The sequence below is a fragment of the Phascolarctos cinereus genome, unplaced genomic scaffold (genome assembly GCF_003287225.1).
Source record: "Phascolarctos cinereus isolate Bilbo 61053 unplaced genomic scaffold, phaCin_HiC Scaffold_9;HRSCAF=440, whole genome shotgun sequence".
NCBI classification, from domain to species: Eukaryota; Metazoa; Chordata; class Mammalia; order Diprotodontia; family Phascolarctidae; genus Phascolarctos; species Phascolarctos cinereus.
This window is the reverse complement of record NW_027556402.1, coordinates 121,512,332-121,536,957: the sequence shown is the minus strand read 5'-3', so window position 1 is coordinate 121,536,957 and position 24,626 is coordinate 121,512,332. Positions and strand designations below refer to the sequence as shown.

Genomic DNA, 24,626 nt, shown 5'->3' with positions numbered 1-24,626 from the left:
GAAATTAAAATTTAATTCTATTAATATTTAATAAATACCTACTACAGACAACTCATTGTTCTGATGCTCTAGGTCAGAGGTGCAGAACCTGGGCCACATGTGGCCTTCTAGGTCCTTTCATGTGGTCTTTTGACTGAGTCCAAGTTTTACAGAACAAATCCTTTTATTAAGGTGATTTATTCTGTGAAGTTTGGATTCAGTCAAAAAGCTTCACTTGAGGACCTAGAGAGCCACATGTGCAGCTTCCCCACCCCTGCTCTAGGATACAGACACAAAGAAATATCTCCGCCCTCACAGACCATATTCAACTGAACCAAAGGCCTTCTAGCCTATTGGGTTGACATTTTTATGGAGATGATGAACAAGAGTAGCAAAGAATGAGAACATGTGGATTGGTCACCATCTTCAACATCAATAGCATCCAGGCTAATGGAAATAGCAAAGTAGAGAGTGCAAAGAAATTTGAATTTATGATTAAATACTTGTCAACAGTAAGCAAGAAAAATGTTACTCAACAGGTGCCCAGTTATAATTCAAAAGACACTTATTGAGTGCCCACTATGTGCAGAACACTGTGTTAGGTCCTGGGATATAAAATTTGTTAAAAAATGCTTCTTTCATGAAGGGCCTGGGAAAAATTTGGAGGATTTTCTCACTCCTCTCCTGACTCAGAGTACCCACCCAGGAAATCTAGGAAAACCTACATGGGGTGACCTCTTCCCTATGTACTGAGACTGTGCAACCCAGAATCACTTACAATTCTAAAAATGAGAGTTCTTTTATCAAAGGCTCCCTCCATAATTCCTGCCTTCCCTCTCTTTCTAGTTCTTTCCACTATTCTCTCCAGTGGTCCACAATACTTAGATAAATAAAGATAATTCATTAGTGCTCTACAACCATTTAGTCTCTCTCATATCCAAAACTGGGTTTAAAATTTCTGGAGTCTTCTCCATTATCTGCAGGCCAACACACCTCTCTCTGTGCCATGTTTTCTTTTCTTTTCTTTTTTTTTCCTTTTATCTCTATCAATTACTATGCAAACTATGCTCTTCAAACAAGAATATCATACATCTTCCACAGTTAAATGAAAAAAAGAAGAAATATCTAGCACCTATTATTTAAAGATTGAAAAAGAAAAGTTCCTTTGGCCTCAAGGAACATACAATCCAATAAAGTGGATGAGCCATGCACACAAATAACAATATAGGTTAGAAGAGAATCAAGGTCACAGACAAGATCAAACAGTTACATTCAAGGTGAGTTAAATCATGTTTGGATAAGTTGATGGGTAGAATCGGGGAATGAGAGAGTGCTTGAGGTGAGCCTTGAAGTAGGGGAAAGATGTCAATAGTTGAAGATGGTGTCATCTAAGCAGCTGTTCACACTTTTGAATATTTTTTTTTTGTAATCACTGGGAAGTTAATACAGGAAATCTAGCATAAAATATAGGGGGAAAATAAGAAATCAGAAGGGAATTGCTCATAGCAAATGTGATATGAATTAAGTTGCATGGTGGATTCTGTGAGAAAGATTTATGATTAGATGCGCATAAAATATCCCATTCACTATCTAGGAAACAGGACAAAACCAGCAAATAATAAAGCATTCTGAATCCTCTGCCCTGGCCTCTTTCCTATGAATCAGTACAAGTGAGGAAAAGAAAAAGAGAGAGTGAGGAAAGTGGCAGCTGTTTTCTTATTTAAGACCTTTGCACCAACAATTCTTTCCAGGGGATCACAGGCTTCACCAGTTTCATCAGGCTCTATGACAGAGCCAAAGTGCACCTCAACACTGTCTAATCAGACTGCAGCTCAGTAAACTGAGAAAATCACTTTGCACCTTTCCTCCACAAGTTCCTTCAGATGTGACAGAGCATGTGAGGGCAGATTGAGAAACAGCAGTGGCAGAATAGGGTGCAGAAATGAGACAAAAAGAAAGGAAACATTTTCTGAATCAGTTATTCTCTCAGCACTGGCCGGCTCTGGCAAAGATTGCACTTATTCAAAATACAAAGATTTTTAGATATTTTTTTTCACCATAACCCTATTCCCTTTTAGTCCCGCCTTTTTCCCTTCCTTCCTCTCACCCTTTCTTCCTTCTGTCTATCATTCCCTCCTGCTTTCCTTCCTTCATTTCCTCCTTCCTTATTTCTTTATTCTGAATTATTTTCCTTCCTTCCTTTATTCCATCTTTGCCATCTTCTTTCTCCCTTTTTTGTTTTCTTTCCTTCCCTCCTCATTCTTTCCTTCCTTCTTTCCCCTTTTCTGTCCTTCCTTTCACCCTTCTTTCTCTCCTTCCTTTACTCTTTCCATCCCTCCTTCACCCTTTTCTTCCTCATTCTTCCTTTCATTTACCCACTTAAAATTTCCTTCCTTCTCTCATTCCTTTCTTCATTCCATCCTTCCTTCCCTCCCTCCTTCCTTCTCTCCTATCTTTTCTTTACTCTCTTCTTTCCTTTCCCTTTCCTTCCTTCTTTCTCTCCCTCCTTCCTCTCTTTTTTCCTTCTTTTTTTTCCCTCTTTCTTTCTTTCCATCCCTCCTTCTTTTTTTGTTTCTCTTTCAGTTTCCTTCCTCTCCTTCTTCCTTCCCTCCCAGCTTCCCTCCTTCCCTTTTTCTTTCCTTTCCTACCCCTTCTTTCCACCTTTCCTCCTTCCTTCACTTTTCCTTTTTTCTTCTAACCTTCCTTCCTATTTCACCCCAGCTTCCTTTCTTTTCCCTTTCTTTTATTCTTTCCTGCATTCTCCTTTCTTCCCTGTGTTCTTCCTTTCTTCCCCTTTTCTCCTTCCTTTCCTCCTTCCTTCCATTCCTCTTCTTTCTTACTTTCCATTCTTCCTTCCCCCTTTCTTTTTCCTTCTATCATTAATTTCTTCCCACATCTCCCTTCCTTCTCCCTTTCATACCCTCTTTCCTGCCATCTCTTTCCTTCTCTTTGACCTTCCTTCATTTCTTTCCCTTCCTTCCTTCTTTCCTTCTTCCTTCCTTCCCTACTTTTTTCTTTCCTTTCTCCCTTCCTTCCTTCCTTCTTTATTCCTCTCTCCTTCTTTCTTCATTCTTTCCTTGCCTCCTTCCTTCTTTCTTTCCTTCCTCCTTTCCCTTTCCTTCTTTTCTTCCTTCTTTCCTTCCCTCCTTTCTTTTTCCTCTTCCTCCCTTTTCCCCTCCTTACTTCCTCCTTTCCTTTTTCCCCTCTTTCCGTTCTTTCCTCCTTTCTGTCCTTCCTTCCCTCCCACCTTCTTTGTTTTCCCTTCCATTCTTCTTTCCTTTCTTCCCTCCTTCCTTCCTTCTCTCATTCACTGTCTTTCACCTTTATTCCTTCCCTCCCTCCTTCCTACCTTTGTTCCTTCCTTGCCTGCTTGTATTTTTACCTAGGCTTCCTTGATTTACCCAATTCACAGTTAAAATAACAGTGTGTTAGTATTCTTGACTTCCCCCAAGACCTCAGAAATGCCCTCAGAAATCTATTCCCATTTTTGTTAGTTATGCAATAATGCAGGCAGCGGGGTGAAACCTCAAAACCCAAATTGTGAGGGGTACTTTACAAGTCTCTTCCCTCCCCCATTCCATGTTAGTTTCTTCCCTCTGAGCTTACCTTATTTTTTCAACACGTGTATTTTGAAATACTTTTTTTTAAAAAAATTCTCCCATTAGAATGTGAGGTCTTTGAAATCAAAGATCATGTTTTTACCTCTCTTCTTATCTCTAGGACTTAACACAATTTCTGGCACATAGTAAGCTTCTAATGAATGCTTGCTTATGGACTGAGTTCTTTTTAATTGTATTTTTCATACTACTAGTTATCTGAGAGAGATTTTTTAATGACTGCTTATACTTTTCAATTCTTTTATAAATTACATATTTAGAGAAGAATAGAAGTATGTATCTAATGCAATTATAATTAGAGGGAATTTGTTGAGGGGGAGTGGGATTTTTATTGAAAAATTTTGTTTCTTAATATATTACTTTCATCCTTATCAAGATAACAAGAATTATAAAGAAATATATTTTTTAAAGTTCTGCAAAACCAACCAGTCAGGCCACGAACTTTTTATTAAGCCTTAACTATGTGTCAGGTACTGTGCTAATTGCAGGATATACAAAGAACATTAAAAATAATGCCTACCTTCATGGAACTAATATTTTAATCGGGAAAACAACAAGCAAACAATTATGTAGGTATGAGATAAATTCAGTGTGAATCTGTGAGGCAATCTCTGAGCCAAGGGACAGCGGGAAGAAAAGGGAAAGTCTTGTGCAGAAGATGGGCTTTAACTTAGTCTTCAGGGAAGCCAGAAGGCAAAGATGATGTAGGAGAGCATTTTAAGTTCAGGGGAGAACTGCCCTTTAAGACAGCCAGAAAAAAACAAAAACAAACAAAAACAAACACCAAAACATTGAGGTAGAAGATGGAGTGCCACATGCAAGAAGCAACAAGAAAGGCAATATCACTGAATCAAAGAGTTCTTGGAATAAAGTATAAAAAAAAAGACTAGGAAGGAAGGAAAGAGCTTTACAATCCAGAGTTTTTATAGTTGAATCAAGAGGTAAAAGGGAGCCAGTTGTATTTATGGAGTAGAGGGTTGACCTAGTCCTCTCCTTTAGAAAGGTCACTTTGATAGCTGAGAGATTAATACATTGGAGTGGGAAAAGGCTTGATGCAATGAGACCAATCACAAGGCTGTTGCAATAGAGCAGCTAAGAGGGGATGAAGTTCTGTACCAAGGTGGCCATTGTGGGAGTCAAGAGAAGGTATCTGTGTAACAGATGTTATGAAGGTAGAACTGACTGGATTTGGCAACAAATTGGATGTGGAAAGTGGGGGAGGGAGATGAGAGAGAGTAAAGTCTTGAGAGCCTGGGTAACTGGAGAGATATTGGAATGTTTGATAGTCTAGGTTGTAACCCTAAGTAGGGGAAAGATGGTGGCACCTTTGGTAGTAATAGGGAAGTTTGATTGAAGAGGAGGGGTTGGGGGAAAAAGATAATGGATACGTTGAGTTTAAGATGTCTAAGGGACAACCAAATGACTACATCCAAGAGACAATTTGAGATGCAATACCCAAAGTCAAAAGAGAGATTGGGGTAAACAAATAAATCTGAGAATCATTTGTATAGACAAATAATTGAACTGATGGGAGCTGATGAGATCACCAAGTGAGATAGCACAGAGGAAGAAGAGAAGGTGGACTAGGTCAGATTTTTGAAAGAAATACACAGTTAGTGCATGTTTGACCTGAGAAGAGACCTAGCAAGGGAGAATAAGGAGAGGACAGCTCAGGAGGAGGAGGAGGACCAACAAAAAGTTGTGTCCAAAAACAAACAAACAAACAAAAACCTAAAAAAATCTAAAAAAGACAGAGGATTTTAGAGCAGAAAGTAATCAACAGGTTCAAAGGCTACTAGAAGTTAAGAAGGATGAGGGTCAAGGAAAGGCCTTCATCATATTTAGTGATTACAAAGTTACTGGCAACTATGGAGGGGGCAGTTTCAGTTAAATGAAGAGACTGGAAGCCAGAATGCGAAGGTTTTAGAGTCTACAGTATATGTAATATTCCCCATCCATAGTCTCCCTACTTCTTGTTCAGGGCCAAGTTTGGACATTGTAATTACAAATTTTTTTTTTTCAATTTTTGCTATTCCTTTTTTTAATCTCTCTTCATTCCAGGCTATTGTCCACACAGTTGCTAAAATACTTTTTCCTAAAGCACAGATCTAATCATGCCATTTGCCTACTTAATAGACTCCACCTGTCTATTAACTCCAGGATTCTGATACAAATCATCTACTTAGCTTCTGTTTGCTTCCTTTCTTACCTTTCTAGTCTCAGTACTTTTTATTCTCTTTCGCTTACTCTATGATTCAGCAATCTTAGCCTTTTTACTGTTCCTTGTATAGACTCAGTCCCTCTTCACTCACTGTCCACAATGATTGAAATATACTCATCTTCTTGTAGGCAGGGCCTATGTTCTTTTGTCTTTCTTTCTTTCTTTCTTTCTTTCTTTCTTTCTTTCTTTCTTTCTTCTTTCTTTCTTTCTTTCTTTCTTTCTTTCTTTCTTTCTTTCCTTCTTTCTTTCCTTCTTTCTTTCCTTCTTTCTTTCCTTCTTTCTTTCTTTCCTTCTTTCTTTCTTTCTTCCTTCTCTTTCCTTCTTTTTCCTTCTTTCTTTCCTTCTTTCTTTCTTTCTCTTTCTTTCTTTCTTTCTTTCTTTCTTTCTTTCTTTCTTTCTTTCTTTCTTTCTTTCTTTCTTTCTTCCCTTAGCATTTAGCATGGTATCTAGTACTCAGCAAATAATAAATATTTGTTGAGAGAACAGATGTGTGGTCTTTAGGTCAAAGGATGTGTATATTTTTTATCACTTTTTAAACATAATTCAGAATTGCTTTCCTGAATGGTTGGAGCAATTCACAACTCAATAAATAGACTCTGTGTGTGTGTGTGTGTGTGTGTGTATGTGTGTGTGTATGTGTATATGTGTGTGTGGTGTGTGTGTGTGTGTGTCTTTCCACAACTCTCTAAGCATTGACCATTCCCATCTTTTGTCATCTTTATTAATTTGCTGGGTTAAGAATTGAATCCTCAGAGTTGTTTTATTTTGTGTTTTCTCATTATCAATGATTAAAAAATCTTTCATCTAGTTGTTCAAAGCCTGAAAACAGTTCATTTACTTTTACCAGTTGTTCTTTGACCAATGGCTTTTGGAATTATGTATTTATGTTTGTCTTTATAGATACTTGTTATCAGACCCATTTCAGAAATAGTTGATGCAAATATATTTTTTCCAACTGATAGCTACCTTCTTTATCCTTGCTTTTGATTTTGTTCATGAAAATACTTTCCAATTTCACTAATCATTTTTTAAAAATCTATTGTGATTGCAACATGACCTTTAATGATCCATTTGGAATTTATTGTGGTCAATAAAAATAAGATGTTGGTCTAAATCTATATCTATATCTATATCTATCTATCTATCTATCTATCTATCTATCTATCTATCTATCTATCTATCTATATTTTTTTTCATTTTGCTTTCCAGATCTCCTAGAATTTCTTTTCAGATTTCTTGTCAAAGAAGCAGTGTCACCCCAGTATACCTGAGGAGATGAGAGGTGAACAGAAATGACTACATAGGGAAAAAACAAAACAAACAAATAAACAAAAACACATTACTAGATTTAATTACGGGATAGTTACAAAATGCTTAATGTGTTTGTTTGTTTTTCTTTTCTCTTTTACCTCCAAGCTGAGACTCTCCTTTATTTGCCTCCTCTCCATTATTTTCCTCCCTTGGCCCCTAATCTCTCCTACTGTTCAGGTGTCAAAATGTAGACCCTCAGGTCTTTAATCTAATTTACAGTATTCTAGGAATGTCTCTACAATCCATTATAAATCTTATTTTAAAGGAACCAGAAGTGTCCTTTGAGGGCAAGACACTGTTTCTTCTTATCTTTTTATTTTTGTCACCTCATTGTTGTTCAGTTGTATCCCACTCCTTGTGATACTATTTGGGGTTTTCCTGGCAAAGATACTGGAGTGGTTTGCCATTTTCCTTCTCCACCTCATTTTCCAGGTGAGGAAACTGAGGCAAACATGATTAAGTGACTTGCCTGGGGTTACACAGCTACTAAGTGTCTGAGATTTGAACTCAGGAAAAACTTCCTGACTTCAGGTGTGGCACTCTAAACACTGAGCCACCTAGCTGCCTTCTGTCACCTAGCTGATTTCTTTATACCTAATCGGTATTTAATAAATGTTTAATTATATCTGTTGAATTCAATATGTCTTCCTAATTACAATAAAATATTTTGCAAAGCAATGCCTCTTAATTTGCCCTAGTTCTGCGACCTTTTCCTTGTGAATGGAATTAGGGCTTAACTAATCTATTTGTAATATTTGTGCCAGCATTTAAGCTGTGGATAAGTAATACACATAAAGTACAAAGAAATGCCTCTATGATTGTAAGGTAGAAATACAGATATACTATCAGATTAAAATGGAACATTTAACACATTATTATTCCAGTATTAAAACAGCAATATTGGTGACTAGTGGCTAGAGAGCAGGCCTTAAAATAAGGAAGATTTGGATTCAAGTACTAATTCTGACACATAAAAGCTGTGATATAATGGGAAAGTCATTTAACTTTTCAGTATTCAAGGCACTTCTAAAAGACATTATAAATGAGTTGCCAATTTGCAGTGGTTGAGGGAGTTCCCATACCAATCGAATTCCCTATTCCAGTGACATCAGAGAGCTTAATCCTCCCTAAACAAAAACAAAATACAGAACTTCTGTTTCTTTCTTGAAACTCTTTAGCGTTTTCCTCCTCTGAGTTTTATTTGGATTGATTTTTAAATTCTACTATAAAGAAGAATAGTGAGTTTTATCTAGCACTGTAAGGAGGTTATGTTCCCTGTCATTAACTTGCACATTTTACAAGTGAGCTCTCTATGTGTGCACTTGAAAGTAACATTGACATTTTCTCCAATGGTCTTGAATTCCCTCCCCTTTCATTTAAATTATTACCACCTACCTAAGTCTCCCTCCTATTTTTTTTCTAGAAAACTTCCCACCTGCTAATTGGAGTCTAAGGCTTTTGGTTTGCCCAATACCACCATGTTTCAGCTTAACTTTCTAGGTAGCTTGTGACACTCAGTTTTAAAATGCTTTGTCATACTGCTTCAAGGTAACCAAGACTCATAAGTTTCCCTAGAAAAATTGTTTCTGATGTAGGCATTTATCTCTGCATTGTCAAAGAATCATAGTCTTTTTCCCCCAACACAATGCTCAGGAATATAATTCAAGAAACCTTTTTGTGACTCATAACCTCACTTGACACTATAAATTATAGGTTTTATAACGAAAGTGCTTCAGAAAAGAAAAAGAAGCTTGAAAGGTTGTTATGGCTATGTTAAATGTGTCTGAAATGAGGATACCTGGATTCTTGATAAATTGTTTAGAGTGCCACTTTTCAAAGAATCCCCAGCATTTGTTAAATTAAAATTTCATTAAATTCAGAACCTGCAGAGTTGCCCTTGAAACAAATCTTGTTTACTATTGATTTTCCCATTCAAAATGGGCATGATTAAACTATTTGAACTACTAATCCACACTTTGGGGAAAAATTCACATTAGTCCACCATTTGTCACATGTAGGGGTAATTTGTTTTGCTTATGCCAGAGATAATATGTATGTATTTGTATATTCCCCCAAAGTTTGTTTTTTCACTGAAAAATATTTTCACCTTCAGGGTCTCCTCCAAAAATATTTCTCCAAAGTATATTCCAAAATGTTACAAAATTCTTTGAAAGATATAACAATAGAAAACTCTGTGTAAGCACCCTTTGATTACTGACATTAAGTACGGCATAAAATAGAGAGATACATACTTGTCAAAGGTGTTACCCATTGTCATGAAGGACACACAATACTTTGTCCAAATTGTATAGGTTCCTGTGACTAATAATATGCTAATGATATGGCTGTTCCTACGTGTAGATGACATTGCGCATAACATGAAAGCACTAAAACATTGTGGGGCCTGTTATAGGGGACCCATTCTCATGAGTCTGGCCTATCCATCCATATGAGAAAAAAAATGGATTAAGAACACCTTTTTTTCTCTCATTTTTCCATTAAGTAGGATGGAGAGCATAGAACTTTTTCTTCAGGACATATATCTTGGAGAGACACAGCAAATGGTAATGATGTCAGTCCAGAACTGAATAGGACGAGATGATTAATATGGACTGCCTATAAGAAATTGAGCAGTGTTTTGTACTGACCTTAAATTTCCTTCTGAATCAAATTTCATCTACTTTCAAGATAATTTTGTTCTTGTGATGCTATATTAATTGCAAGTTATAGAATCCTGGCGTCTCACAAATTGAAGTTGGTAGTCACCCAAAAAGCAATGGGGAGATTCTTAGTGAGGGCAATTAGGCTCCAAACATTACAAGTGAAGAGTACAAGAAAAGCAGAGCAAAGAATATCATCAAAAAGAGATAAGACCTCCAAAGAGTGGCTATTCATGAAAGTAAATGTTGATGTCTATGTAATATTAAAGGATATAGAGGAAAACCCCTCAGCACAACAGGCTGAACCCCTGTGGAGAATTTGCAGAAGGACCCACATGAGAGACATAAGGTACAAGTAGGCATGGATGAGTCATAGTCTGTATGATTTAGGAGGGGAACCTCAGTGACAAAGACACAGATTGATCAAAGCTTCAAAGTACCCAAGAGTTCATGTTTTCTCATGAGAAGATAAAATAAATTAAAAGGTATTTTAAAAAAATATTACTTCTTGTAAAAGAGAACATTGCTTATTCTTTTAAAAACATTAATTTCTTTTGGAGGTACTAGGGAAAGACAAGTGCACTAGATACCACTAGTGATACTTTTAATTGATCTAATTAATCTAGAAAGAAAACTGAAATTATATAAGAAAGTGCCTACATCTTTTGCTGCAGAGATCCCCTCACTAGACATATGCCTCGAGTCAGCCAAGGTAACAAAGGAAATTCTGATATCCATGGAAATCTTCATAACAGAACTTTTGTGGTGACAAGGAACAAGTAACTCAATAGGAGTCCATCGATGTGAGGATGTCAAACACTATGTGGTGCATGAATGTAATGGTACATTTTGTACTATGAACAATGATGGATATGAAGAACTCAGAAAAATAGAAAGGCTTCTAGGAATAGATCCAGAATAAAGCCAGAACATCGAGGAAAACAATATACAGAGTGACCATAATAAGGACAATGGAAAGATCAGTGACAACAGAAATGGAACCAAATTGTACCATGATAATGGTCAAGTTTATTGGGCAGCTAAGGGGGGCAGTGGATAGAGTTCCAGGCCTGAGTTCAAATCTGACCTCAGATGTGTACCAGCCATATGACCTGGACAAGTCATTTAAACCAAGTTTGCCTCAGTTTCCTCATCTGTAAAATGAGTGAGACAAGGAGATGGCAAAGCACTCTAGTATTTTTGCCAAGAAAACACCAGAAGAGTCAGACATGATGGAAAAGTGACTAAACAGCAACAAACAAATGGTCAAGCTTATGAAGAAGAGATGAGAAAATGCAGAGCTCGATGACTTTGCAAGAGCCAGATCTTGCTGCCTTTACATGAATACTTCTGTGGTAGCTACTGGAAAACCTGAGTTCAAATCCTATCTCAAATACTAGCTGTGTGACCCTGGGTGGGTAAAAGTCACTTTGCTTCCATTTGCCTTGACTTCTTCCTCTTTAAAATGAGAATAAAAGCTTTCTCACGTCCTGACCACCTTGGTGGCAGGTCTCTAACTGACAGCCCTCTTGCAACACAGGCAGGAAGATGGTGGCCGCAAAGAAGATGAAAAGGTCATTGGAGTCCATCAACTCAAGGCTCCAGCTGGTTATAAAAGTGGCAAATGAGTGCTAGGCTACAAAGAGACCCTGAAAATGATCAGACAAGGTAATGTCAACTTGGTCATCTTAGCCAACAACTGCCCAGCCTTGAGGAAATCAAAGATTAAATATTACACTATGCTGGCAAAAACTGGTGTCCATCACTACAGTGGCAGTAATGTTGAATTGGGTAGGGCATGTGGGAAGTACTACACGATCTGTAAACTGACTATCATTGATCCAGGTGATTCTGATATCATTAGAAGCATGCTAGAACAGACCAGTGAAAAGTAAACTGTACAAAAGTATCCTTTAATAAACTGGCCAAAACTTCTTTTTTTTAATAATAAAAAAAATTAAATGAGAATAGTAATAGCTCCTACCTCTTATGATTTTATTGTGAGAATAAAATAAGTTAAAATTTGTAAAGTGCAATACACCTGATAGGATTAACATTATTATAATTGTAACTCTAATTTAGACCCTCATTATCATCTTACTTAGAATATCACAATGTCCTCTTCACTGGTCTCCCTGCCTCCCCACTTGTGTCTATCATCCATACTGATGTCAAAGTGATTTTCCTTTAGCACATATGTGATGTCACCCCTTGTTCAACTAATTAATTCTACTGGCTGTCTAGGATCAAATATAAATTCCTAGAGCAAACTTTTAATGCCTTTAACAACCTGATCCCAAACTAACTTTTCAATCTCATTGTACTTTATTCTCCTTCCTACACTTTGCAATCTTTCCAAACTGCCCTTGTCTCAGATTCTTATGTGTTACACTCCCTCTGGTGCCTCAATGCTTTTATTGCTTCTTATGCATACTAGGAACGTACTCTTTCCTTACCTCTGACTCACACAATCCCTGTTTCTTGACCATGCAGTTAAAACACCCATTCATTTCTATATGAAGAATTTCCTGACCTCTCAATTGCTAAAGCTCTTTCTCTCAAGCTGCCTTGTATTTATTTGCATTCATTCCCTTCATATTTATTTTGAATATATATATATATATATTACATATATAAAATATATATATGTTATATATATACATACACACACACATATATATATGTATATATATGTATATATGTATATATATACATACATACACACATAGATGTTGTTTCTCACTTTAGAATGTAAGCACCTCGTGGATGAGGGTGGTTTCATTTGTTCTATTTATATAACCAGCTATATTTATATAACCAGTGCCTAGCTCAATACCTGGAACATAAACATTTAATAAATACTTGTATGATTGATTAGCAGAATTAGGAGGATTGTTGGATTTATTTGATACATTGATGTGACATATGGTACAGACTGATAGCCAATTTATGAACATAAAGTGTATCCAACAGAATATTAAAATTGACAAACAGAACAACACCCAACAAAGCGGTTAACATGAATAAAGAAATAGGCATAAGTACTGTTATTGAACACTGAATTCAACTCTAAGCATCTTGTTAGAGAAGGCACAAAAAAGGAAACTAATTGGATTATGTCGCATTTGATAAAAGGATTATACAAATTAATCTGAAGAAGGATACTTTTTGCTCGACAACAGATTCTATGAGGACTTTATCACATAGATCTACATATGGGGAATTAGTTAACAACTTGGAGAAAATCTTCAACTTTCGTTTTACACAAGAGCCAGAAATGCTCAAGTGGCTGTTTTTTTTATATTGGCCTGCTAAGTTAGCTATGGGGCCCATCATTAAATTTTAACATAGTGAAGACGTTTTTAAAGAGCTAAAATAAGGTGACCAGGCTATGTTCCTTTTTTGAAAAGCTAACTTAATACAGAGATGGAGCACAGAGAACCTGGAGGCAGGAATAGTTAATATGTCTTTTTCAAACATCAGATGTCTTTAGCAAGTTCTTGGCAAATACTGAATTACAGTCACTTCGTCTCTGATGAGAGCTTCCAGTGCCAACATTCCATGCTGATTAAAGAGGAAGCCATATGCTTTGGGTACCAGAGAGACTGAGTTGACATTCTGTTGTGAAAGTTTCAGAGAAGCCTGACTTGTATTCTTGCCCAGCCTGAGGGCCACCCACTTCTGCAGAGAGGGAGGCTGATAGTATTGCCTGCAGGTTGGGTCAAAACTTTTCTCAAGGAGATTGAAAACTGCTCTAACCCTTGGTTGAAGCCTGAAATTCTGTCCCATAAAATACATAATGTGATTTAGGACTTGAATAGTTTTAAAGATTAAATATTACCAACCAGTACCTCATACCTGAGAGAACCTCAACCTCTGCAGAACACATGATCTCAAGTGGGATTACCTGCTGTTGAGGTGAGAATAGTGACTTAATTGGTAAAATATATCCTTACTTAGTTGAATGCTGTGCAATGAGTAACAAAATTATCTATTGAAAAGAGAGACAGCGTGGCATAACACAAAGCATATTAGCCTCAGAGCTAGAAGGAGGATGACCTGGGCTCATGTCCTACCTTCAATATTTACGATTGTATGACTCTAAGTAGATCATTTAACTACTCAGTGTCCTAAGTGTAACAGAAATTAAATCAAAAATTGGGAGCAAAAGAAAAAGAAAAGTTTGTAGAATTTCTTCCAAGTGCTGTGTTTGGTTTTGTTCTGGTTGGTATTAAATTGTTCTTTCTTATCACATTTAGCCAACAGGTTCATCTGCGTCTTAAGTTGAAGAAGCATTCTATGTCATATGCTGCTCTGCTTGGTTTCAGTTTCAAGGAACAAAATATCCCTCTTAGGATAAGCCCAGCACTTCTAAACTCACCACCATTCTCCTTAACTCAAGCCTTAATTGACATCACCTCATTCATATTCTTCTCCCCTGTGATTGGAGGGCTGAAAGAGGGAGTACCAAACTCTTTCCGGTGTCTTCCTTTATAGAAGGCTGAATCTGGACTCTCAGCTCACTCTATTTTGCATCTGCTACTCTATCTGCTTCCAACTCTACAGAATAAGATGTCCCTTTCCTGAGCACCCCCTGTCCTCTCCCAATTTCTTTCCTCATTTTTGCTACATTGCTTCCTCCTTTAGATTATAAGCTCCTTGAGGGCAGGATCTACCCTTTTTACTAATAGTATCCTCAGCATTTAGCACAGTACCTGACCCACAGTAAGTATTTGACAAATATTTATTGGATTGGATTCCACATTCATCCTGAGGGATTTGTACTTGTAAAGCTATTTAAGTTAATAGTTTGTCAAGAACAGGGTCTCACCAATCAAGAATAAACAAAATATTTCTGGGGCCATTTGTCACTTTGGGGCAATTGCTCAGGTGCTTTAAAGTCTACCATCCACCAATATTGCAAAGCAATGTGATGCAGTCAATAGAAACATGGGTTCAAATTCTGTTTTTGACACTAGACTTGTAACTTAACCTTTCTCTACTTTAAGTAACTCTCTGTGTCCTGACTACAAAACCAAAGATGGATTGCCATTCAATGGAGGGAATTTATACACTGAGAATTATGAATGATTCCAGAATTGCTTTAGGATTAAGTTTTCTTTTTCCTTCTTTATTTCTACTTCCCTGCTCTTCATTCCTCCTTCCCTATTAGGTAGTTTAGAAAATAACTTCATTTAACTGATCCTATAGATAACAAAGCAGTGACCCACTGTTGTCATATTGGCTTTTTGTCTCAAATTATATTTAACATTGAAGTCTGAGGGTCTTTGGCACTTCAACTGGAGCAAACTGGCCAGATCTAAATCCCCATGCTGGGCAGCACTATTGGAATTCAGCCAAAAGTCATCATTATACTTTTAGCCTGGGCTTGACATGGAGATGTAGTCTCAAATACACACACACACACACACACACACACACACACACACACAGAGGAACACAGGAACATACACATAAAGAAAGGACAGATTACTATAGAACAGTGAAGACCAGAGAAAATATTTGGTCTGTCATTCATTGATAGCAATTAATGTTCCTACAATTCCTCTTAAAGAAATTGTGTTATGGGTGGTACTGTCCACACATCTGTATTTGTTTTTGGTTGACACACAAAAAAATTGGCTTTGGTTGAACCCAAAGCCTTCCACTGGGATTTATTTTCATCTAATATTATTGAAAGTATAATTTGCTTATAAAATTATTTGATTAAGAGTTCTGTGCATGGCTTCAAATGATTTGTGTCTGAGATAGAATCCTGATATATTTTCTAAGATATGGAAAAGTGATGGAAAACTAGTTTTTAGACTATCTGCAAACTTCAGTTTGATTGTTGGTACAATAAATGTGAGGTCCTCATCCAATGAACAACAAGTAGACATATTGCCGGGGTAGCTGAATCATATCAATCTTGACATTCATTATAAATGAAACCAGAAGAAAGAAGGAAATTGCAGCTAAATTGCTCATCAGTAATTCCTGGAGAGTTAAAGAAAGGAATTGGCAGAGTGGGTTTCATCATCTGTCTATAGGCTACAAGAACCATTCTTTTATGAGACATTTGGATATTATGTATTGTTTACTAAAGTTAAATTTTTAAGAAAAAGATCATGATGAAAAATAATTTCAGCAGCCTCATCAATATTAATTTCTAACAACAATGTGGTAAAGAAATTATGCAAAACCCTTGATAAAGTCCTATAAATCAAATCAACATATACTGATATTTCATAACTTTATTTCAAAGGCTGGAAAATTTGGGAATGATTAGAAATATAAGAAAATGCAGTTCAGGAGAGTGAAATAGAAGAGATCACAAACTTAGATCCTTTATAAACATGTCAAGCCTATATATTAAGAATATTTTCTTGAAACAGCAATTATGCTGGACACAACAAGGATCAAATAACATTACAAAGAATGAAACTGACATTTTAAGAGGTTGGGAATAACTTGTTATTGATGTGGAATTATTCCAGAGCCACCTGTCTGTGTAGTCAGACCATCTACTCATCCAAGCTAGGAACAAAATTTGCAGAGAGAGAGAGAGAGAGAGAGAGAGAGAGAGAGAGAGAGAGAGAGAGAGAGAGAGAGAGAGAGAGAGAGAGAGAAGGAGACAGAGAAAGATAGAGACAGAGAGACATGCAGAGAAGGAAGGAGGGAGGGAGGAAGGAAGGAAGCAAAGAAGGAAGGAAGGAAGGAAGGAAGGAAGGAAGGAAGGAAGGAAGGAAGGAAGGAAGGAAGGAAGGAAGGAAAGAAAATAATAAGGCATGACATAATTTTAAAAGATTTGATCGTGTGGAGTATTTCTGCCCAGTTTGTGGTAGAGTATTCGGAGTTTGTATTGCTCTGATTAGCCATAGTTGGACACACTGTAACTTGACTCTAATATAGTGATGCCATTTTGGTCCTTTTTAAGAAAGGAAGACAACAACCAACCAACCACCCAACTATAAGCCAGGAACTGTGCTGAACACTTTACAAGTATCTTATTTGATGGTTAGCCAGTGTTCTACTGGTATATTTACTCTGGTGGGAAAAAGCAAAAAAGGTCTCCAGAATATTGAGAACTCATCTCATTAAACATTTTGGAGAACAAGTATGGTTAGATTTGAATCTGTATTACTGGAAATAACTGCTAAATAGGTGGCATCTTAGATCTATTTGAATATTTGAGTAAGCTGGAACATAATGTGGCAAAGTGGTTGAGAGCTAGCCTTAGAGTCAAGGATACTGGGGTTCAAGTCTTTCTTCTGATGCTACTAGCTGTGTGATCATGGACAATTTACTCAATGATCTCAGATAACATTTTGTTGTTTAGTCATTTTTCAGTTGTGTCTGACTCTTTGCGAGTTTGTTAATTATAAAAGAGTCCCACTTCTGCAGTGGCAGAGGAAAGTTCCCAAACCAAAGAAATCATAAATGGAGTCCAAAAAGCAATGGTCCAAAATATCTGTATCAAGAAGAAAGAACTATTGTGGGGTGGAGGCAAGATGACAGAGTGAAAGCAGTGACTTGCTAGAGCTCTCCCCCAAACCCCTCCAGATACGTATAAAAATGGCTCTAAAGAAATTCTAAAGCTGTTGAACCCACAAAAGACAGAGTGAAACAAATTTCCAGCCCAAGACAACCTGGATAGTTGATCAGAAAGGGATATCATGCCAGGCTGGGAGAGGAGTGCAGTTCAGCCAACCTGGAGTAGGCCTCAGAGGACTGAATCGCGCACATCTGTGGCAGCTTCCAGACTTCACCAAAGACAACTGAGAAGGTCAGTGGGAAAAGTCTGTTTCTGTAGTGGGAGAGGAGCTAGGTCTCAGAGACAGTTCCCTAGTGCAGAGCACTGAGCACTGCCTCAGAGTGGTGGCTGCCTCCTGATCTCCTGGCCCACAGACTGAGGGGGAATAGAGTGCCTATTCAGAGAGGGATTTCAGGGATCTCTTTGCCAGTGCTGAGGCAGGAATCTCTTGCTTTGCCTATGCTTGGATCTGGGTTGGGGTCCTGGGACGAGGAGGAGAGCTGACATGGTGGACCTTCTGGCGGCTGTAGAGAAGAAATCCTCCCCACAGTTCCAAGACAGAAAAGAGAGCTTGTGGTCACTTACAGACCAGAGCATAGGCCAGGAAAGGACTAAACACCTCGCCCCTTATCATACCACTTTGGAAGAACTGAAAATTTACAGGTCCCTAGAAGTATCTCTAAAAACAGCTGTACAAACCCCCGAAGCTTGGGACAGTACATTCTCCACATGGAAGCAGACCTCTACCTTAGCAAAGAGTTTATAACTCAAATAATTGTCTGGGATCATGAGCAAACAAACCTCTCAAGAAGTGTCAGACCATAGAATCTTTTTTTGGTAACAAAAAAAATCAAAACATACAACAAGAAGAAGACAACAAAGTCAAGGCTGCTACATCCAAAGCCTCCAAGAAAAATATAAATCAGTCCCAGTCCTTGGAAGAGTTCAAAAAGGAGTTTGAGAAGCAAGTAAGAGAAGTAGAGGAAAAACTGGGAAGAGAAATGAGAGTGATGCAAGAAAATCATGAAAAACTAGCCAACAGCTTGCTAAAGGAAACCCAAAAAAATACTAAAGAAAATAACACCTTAAAAAATAGCCTAACCCAAATGGCAAAAGAGGTCCAAAAAGCCAATGAGGAGGAAGAATGCCTTAAGAAGCAAAATTGGCCAAATGGAAAAGGAAGTCCAAAAGCATACTGAAGAAAATACTTCCTTAAAAATTGTAATAGAGCAATTGGAAGCTGGTGACTTTATGAGAAATCAAGACACTATAAAACAAATCCAAAAGAATGAAAAATTAGAAAACAATGTTAAATATGTCATTGGAAAAACAACTGACCTGGAAAATAGGTCCAGGAGAGACAATTTAAAAATTATTGGACTATCTGAAAGCCATGATGAAAAAAGGAGTCTAGACATCATCTTTCAAGAAATTATCAAGGAAAACTACCCTGACATTTTAGAACCAGAGGGCAAAATAGAAATTGAAAGAATTCACCAATCTCCTCCTGAAAGAGATCCCCAAAGGAAAACTCCTAGGATTATTGTAGCAAAATTCCAGAGTTCCCAGGTCAAGGAGAAAATATTACAAGCAGCCAGAAAAATAAATTCAATTATTGTGGAAACACAATCAGGATAAACAAGATTTAGCAGCTTCTACATTAAGGGACTGGAGGGCATGGAATCTAATATTCCAGAGGGCAAAGGAGATAGGATTACAACCAAGAATTACCTACCCAGCAAAACTGAGTATAATCCTTCAGGGGAAAAAATGATCATTCAGTGAAATAGAGGACTTTCAAACATTCTTGATTAAAATGCCCAAGCTGAATAGAAAATTTAACTTTCAAATACAAGTCTCAAGTGGAACATGAAGAGGTAAACAGGAAAGAGAAATCATAAGAGACTTATTAAGGTTGAACTGTTTACATTCCTGCATGGAAAAATTACATTTATAACTCATGAGACCATTGTCAGTATTAGTATAGCTGGGGGGAAAAAATATATGCATATATACATACAGAGATAGATAGATAGATAGAGGGCACAGGATGAGTTGAAGATGAAGGGGTCATATCTGGAGAATAAAATTAAGAGAGAGGATTGTACTGGGAGAAGAAGAAAGAGAAAGGTAGAATGGGGTAAATTATCTCACAAAAAAATGGAAAAGAAAAGGCTCTTATAGTGAAGGGAAAACAGGGAAAGGTGAGAGGGAATGAGTGAATCTTATTCTCATAGGATTTGGCTTAAGTAGGGAATAGCATACACACTCAATTGGGTATGGAAATCTGTCATACTCTACAGAAAAATAGGGGGAGAAGGGACAAGAGAGCAGGGGAATGATAGAGGAGGGCAGATTGGGAAAGGGGGTAATCAGAAGCAAATACTTATGAAGAGAGACAGGGTCAAAAGTAAGAATAGAATAAATGCGGAGGGCTGGATAAGATTATGGGAAATAGAGTTAGTTTTTCACAACATGACTACTATGGAAGTGTTTTGCATAATTGCACATGTATAATCGATATTGAGTTTCTTGCCTTTTCAGTGAGGGTGGGTAGGGAGGGAGGAAGGGAGAAAATTTGGAACCCAAAGTTTTCAAAACACATGTTTAAAAAAAATGTTTTCACATGCAACTGGGAAATGAATATAGGAAATGGGGTACAGAAATCTATCCTGCCCAACAGGAAAATAGAAGGGGAAGGGGATAAAAGAAGAGGGGGAGAGATAAAAGAGAGGGAAGACTAGGGGCAGGGATATTCAGAATGCATGCCATCTTGTGGTGGGGGGAGGGGCAAGTTGGGGTGAAAATTTGGAACTCAAAATCTTGTAGAAGTGAATGTTGAAAACTAATAATAAATAAATTTGAAAAGAAAAAAGAAAAAAAGAAAAGTTAAAAATGTGGGTTCAAGTCTGACAGAAAATAATGGCAGGGTTATTGCAAATGTAGTTAAACTCTTGTGGGTAAAATTTCAAAGCAGTGTAAGGGGATTTAGCTGCCCAGCTCTCATAAATGCTTTGCAAATTTACCCCTTGGTATAATTTTGCAACATTAAATAAATAACAGCATTGAAAAAAAAGAAGAGAGAACTATTGGGGCAGCTAGGTGGCACAGTCTATGGAGCACTCGCCCTGGAGTCAGAAGAAGACCTGAATTCAAATCCGGCCTCAGATACTTGACACTTGTCAGCTGTGTGACCCTGGGCAAATCACTTAATCCCATTGCCTAGCAAAAACAAAGGAGAGCGAACTATTTTACTCATGAAGCACACTGATTACCAAATAACAACCATGACCCCAAGGTTACTGATATTTGTGAATTTCTCCCTAGATTTATTCCACCAGTAGAATGTAAACTCCTTGACAGTAAGGGACTCTTGTGGTTGTTTTCCTTTTGTTTCTCCAGGGCCTTCATCACAGTAGATAACTACTAGTGTATACAGTCCCTGCTGTGCATGCAGATTACCAAGTCTTCAATAATTTTTAGTCCTAGAGAGCTGCCTAAGGCAATGGTGTTCTCAGGGCTATCCAAATTCAGCACCTTCCAAAGTCTGTGCTCAGGAACAAAGACTCAATGACTGTCTTATTTACAGTAATGACTCTAATGACCTAGCTTTAGGAAGGGGTTTACTCTTTCTGGAGAATGAAATCTCAGCCTGCCACCTTGGGTTGCCAGCGGCACTAATTTTACGTGAGCAGCTGTCATCATTTAGGAGAAGTCAGTCTCTGAGATTTAAAAGAACCATCTGGGACAAGAGTGGGAGCTCAGTTTTGAGGACCTCTGTGGAGTGAACTAACGAAATGAACATCTAGTTTCACGTATTTGGAGCACAGACTATCTGCTAAGCTAGACTCCCTTCACAATAATTCTCCTTGTTCTATATTTGAATACATTTTTTAAGTAAATAGGATAGTAAGAGTAAAATAAGGTTTCACTCAGGAAGTAGGTTAAAAGTAATAGAACTGCTAAGGAGAAATAATGTAAGTAAATTGAAATCAAGCACATCTACCTTAAATAGGCCAAGGGATAAAAAAGTAAGCAGGCTCCAGTCAGATAAATACAAAGGTCTAAGCAAAGGTCTTTGAGAAAAAAAAAAAGAAAGAAAAAAAAGAAAAAAGAAGAACAAGCTGTTAACAAGTGTGACTGTAGGTGTTAGATGAGCAGCTGGATCTGGGAAAGCTGTAGCAGGCAGGCCAATATCAAACGTCAGCATGATGCTGGGGAATCACAAACATGGAAGTCAGTTTAAGCTGGACTATAACTCAGTAGGGCAGTCTGGACAAGCTGTGGGTCAAAAACAAGCAGGACAACCTAGAGTGTTGTGCTATGAGGCAATATGGCAGGACGCCGGGGTTAAATCAGGTCCAGGTTAACCCTGCACAATCTTCAGAAACCAACAGAGAGCAATGGAGATAGCCTGGCTGTGCAGGGGCAGAAGGGTCATGACTGAGAAGCTGGGGAGGGGAGCTCATAGCTGTGTGCAATGTCAGCTCCTGTGAGAAGCAAACATAAATCCACATGTTGCCAGGGCATCCAGGCAAAGTGAGGTAGCAGGTGGCCAGAAACACCAGAGTGAGATTAAGTGCAGAAACAATCAAAATGCCGGTTGAAGATACAAGACATGAGATATAGGAGATTAGTTCTAACTTGGTCCAGTCTCTTAATACTTTAAGTTCAAAATTTTAATGAAATGAGGTATTCATAAACCTCTAATACAAGGGTTCTTAAAGTGGGGTCAGGTCAATGAACTTGGTTTTTGTTTAATATTTTTATAACTGTATTGTAATATAATTAGATAGCAATGTAGTCAACTGACACCTCACATAATACAATATATGCAATAAATTCCTACTAAAGCAATGATTAAAATATTTTGAAACCCAATCTGTTTGCCTTTTAAAGGCTTTTATAACCTGCTCTCCTCTTGCCTTTCCAGCCTTCTTATGACTTACCCATCCCCCGCACTTCCCAGGTACTCTTAGATCCAGTGGGCTCTGGACATCTTGCTGTTTTTCGCACAAGACTCTCCATCTCTGGACTCCACATTTTCACTGACTGTTCCTCATGTCCAAAATCCTTTTATTTCTTGTCTCTGCCTTCTGCCTTCCCTGGCTTCCTTCAGTTGTTGTTCATTGGTATTCTATTCTTCATGACTCCATTTGGAGTTTTCTTGACAAAGATACTGGAGTGTTTTGCCATTTCCTTTTCCAACTCATTTTACATATGAGGAAACTGAGGCAAACAGGGTTAAGTGACTTGCCCAGGGTCATATAGCTCCTAAGTATCTGAGGCCAGATTTGAACTTAGGAAGATGAATTTTCCTGACTCCAGGCCCAACCTTCTATCCACTACAACACCCTTCACATCTCAGCTAAAGTCCCACCTTCTCTAGGAAGAACCACTACTCCCCCCCCCTCATTCTACCATATACCTTCTCTCTCTCTTTTTTTCCCAATTGGTACTATATATACTTATTTGTGTATAGTTATTTTTATGCTATCTTCCCCATTATGTTGTAAAATTGATACCAGGGACTGCTTTGTTTTCTTTTTCATTTCTTTGTATCTCCAGCAGAGGGTATGATACATCGTTGTTGTTGTTGTTGTTTATTCTTCATTTTTGAAGAGGACCAATGACAATCTGGTGTGATGTGATAACTTGTACTTGAATTGGGGTTAAGTGAGACAGAGTGGCACAAAGTTATCAGGCTTACTCTCTCTTCCAGAGTCATTGAAGTCTAGTGGCAAGACAAAAGAGAGACAACTGGTGGTGTCCCAGGATGCAATAGATGACCATGGCACCTTCTATGTCTGACCAAGCTCTAAGTGCTTCACAGCTCCTGCCTCAGCTGCCTTCATGACCATTGGAACAAGTTGTTCTCACCCAAGCATTCTGCCAAGGGATGTCTTCACATGCTTGGGATAGACATTCCTCTAACTCATCAGCAGGTTTGAAGCTTCTCGGTTACTCTCAGTAGGAGGTGGGTGGACTAAATCCAATAGCCTTTTCTCAGTTTTCATCTTTCTTGACCTCTCTGCAGTCTTTTGCCCTGTTGATCACCCTCTTTTCCTTGGTACTTTCCTCTCTATAGTTATCTATGTATTCCAAGTCATACTCAAAAGAGAGTTCTTTCTACAACACACTTGAGAAGTGGCCTTTACCCAAAGGGTAATGTCTCCAGTGAGGGGAACCTGTTACCTTATAAGACATCCCAAATCCTTAGTTTTTCCTCATGTGCACAAACTTAAATTTTCCTCTTTACAACTTCCACCTACTCCCTCCACCTTTGCACCCAAAACAAACAATTTCTTTTTAAAACTAGAGCCCTTCAAACACTTGAAGATAGCTCTATTGCCCTGTCCCTGCTCCCCACTCCTATCAGGAGTCTTCTCTTCTCCAGGTAAAATCTCACCATTTCCTTTAGAAGATACTCAAATAGCATATGCTGAAAACCCATTACTCTCCTCATTGTCCTGTCTTACTCATTCTTCATAAAATTTGCTGCCAAATTTGCCTCTCTATAGGCAGAACAGAACAAAATACATCAGATATAGTCTGACCTCCTTATTTGAGGAGAGTAGCAGAATTCCTCTTTTAATTGAGTTGTCAATGAGCTTAATATAAGTCAGTATCCTAACAAGATTTTAGGAACATTAATAGCATCATAATGGCCTGATGAGAAAATTTATAACACTACTCTGTTTTGTTCAAACCTCATCTAGACACATATGTTAATATTTTGGGGGCAGAGGTGTCTGGAAGAAGGCATTGGAGGTGACAGTCCAGAATAGACAGAATAGTGGAATGTCCAGAAAAGATAAACAGAATGAACTGGGAAGTAAAAGACATGTCATATGAAACACTCGGGTTATTAAACCAAAAAAGCAAAGATTCCAGAAGAATGGAAATACTGTTTTCAGTTGTATAAAGGGAAATCATGTTGAAGGGATATTAGATTTATTCTGTGTGAAAAAATATATCAAAACTAACCAACGTGAATTATAGAGACCAAGGTTGGGCCTTGATAAAATTTTAGAAAATGTACCTCTCTCTTCTTCACATATACTATCAGCCATGGTTGATGGGTTGGATGGTTTTGTTGAACTGTTTCTTTTAAAAAAAACCTTCGGAAAAAGGATGGCTCCTTGGATGGGGGAGGGCAGAGTGATAAATTCAATAATGAAAGCAATAGAAAAAGATATCAATAAAGATTAGAATTCAAAATTTTTAAAAAGCTATCTGTGACATCAGAAGGCAGTACTTGAATTAACAGGAGAAAATTTTATATGTTTGTGTGTATATGTTAA

General features: G+C 37.7%; 1 pseudogene; it reads right to left on the bottom strand.

Moving 5' to 3' along the window:
• LOC110194891 (ran-specific GTPase-activating protein pseudogene) overlaps nt 1-22,365 on the bottom strand; it is a 91,942-nt pseudogene extending 69,577 nt beyond the window's left edge.
• Between the last annotated feature and the right edge of the window lie 2,261 nt (nt 22,366-24,626).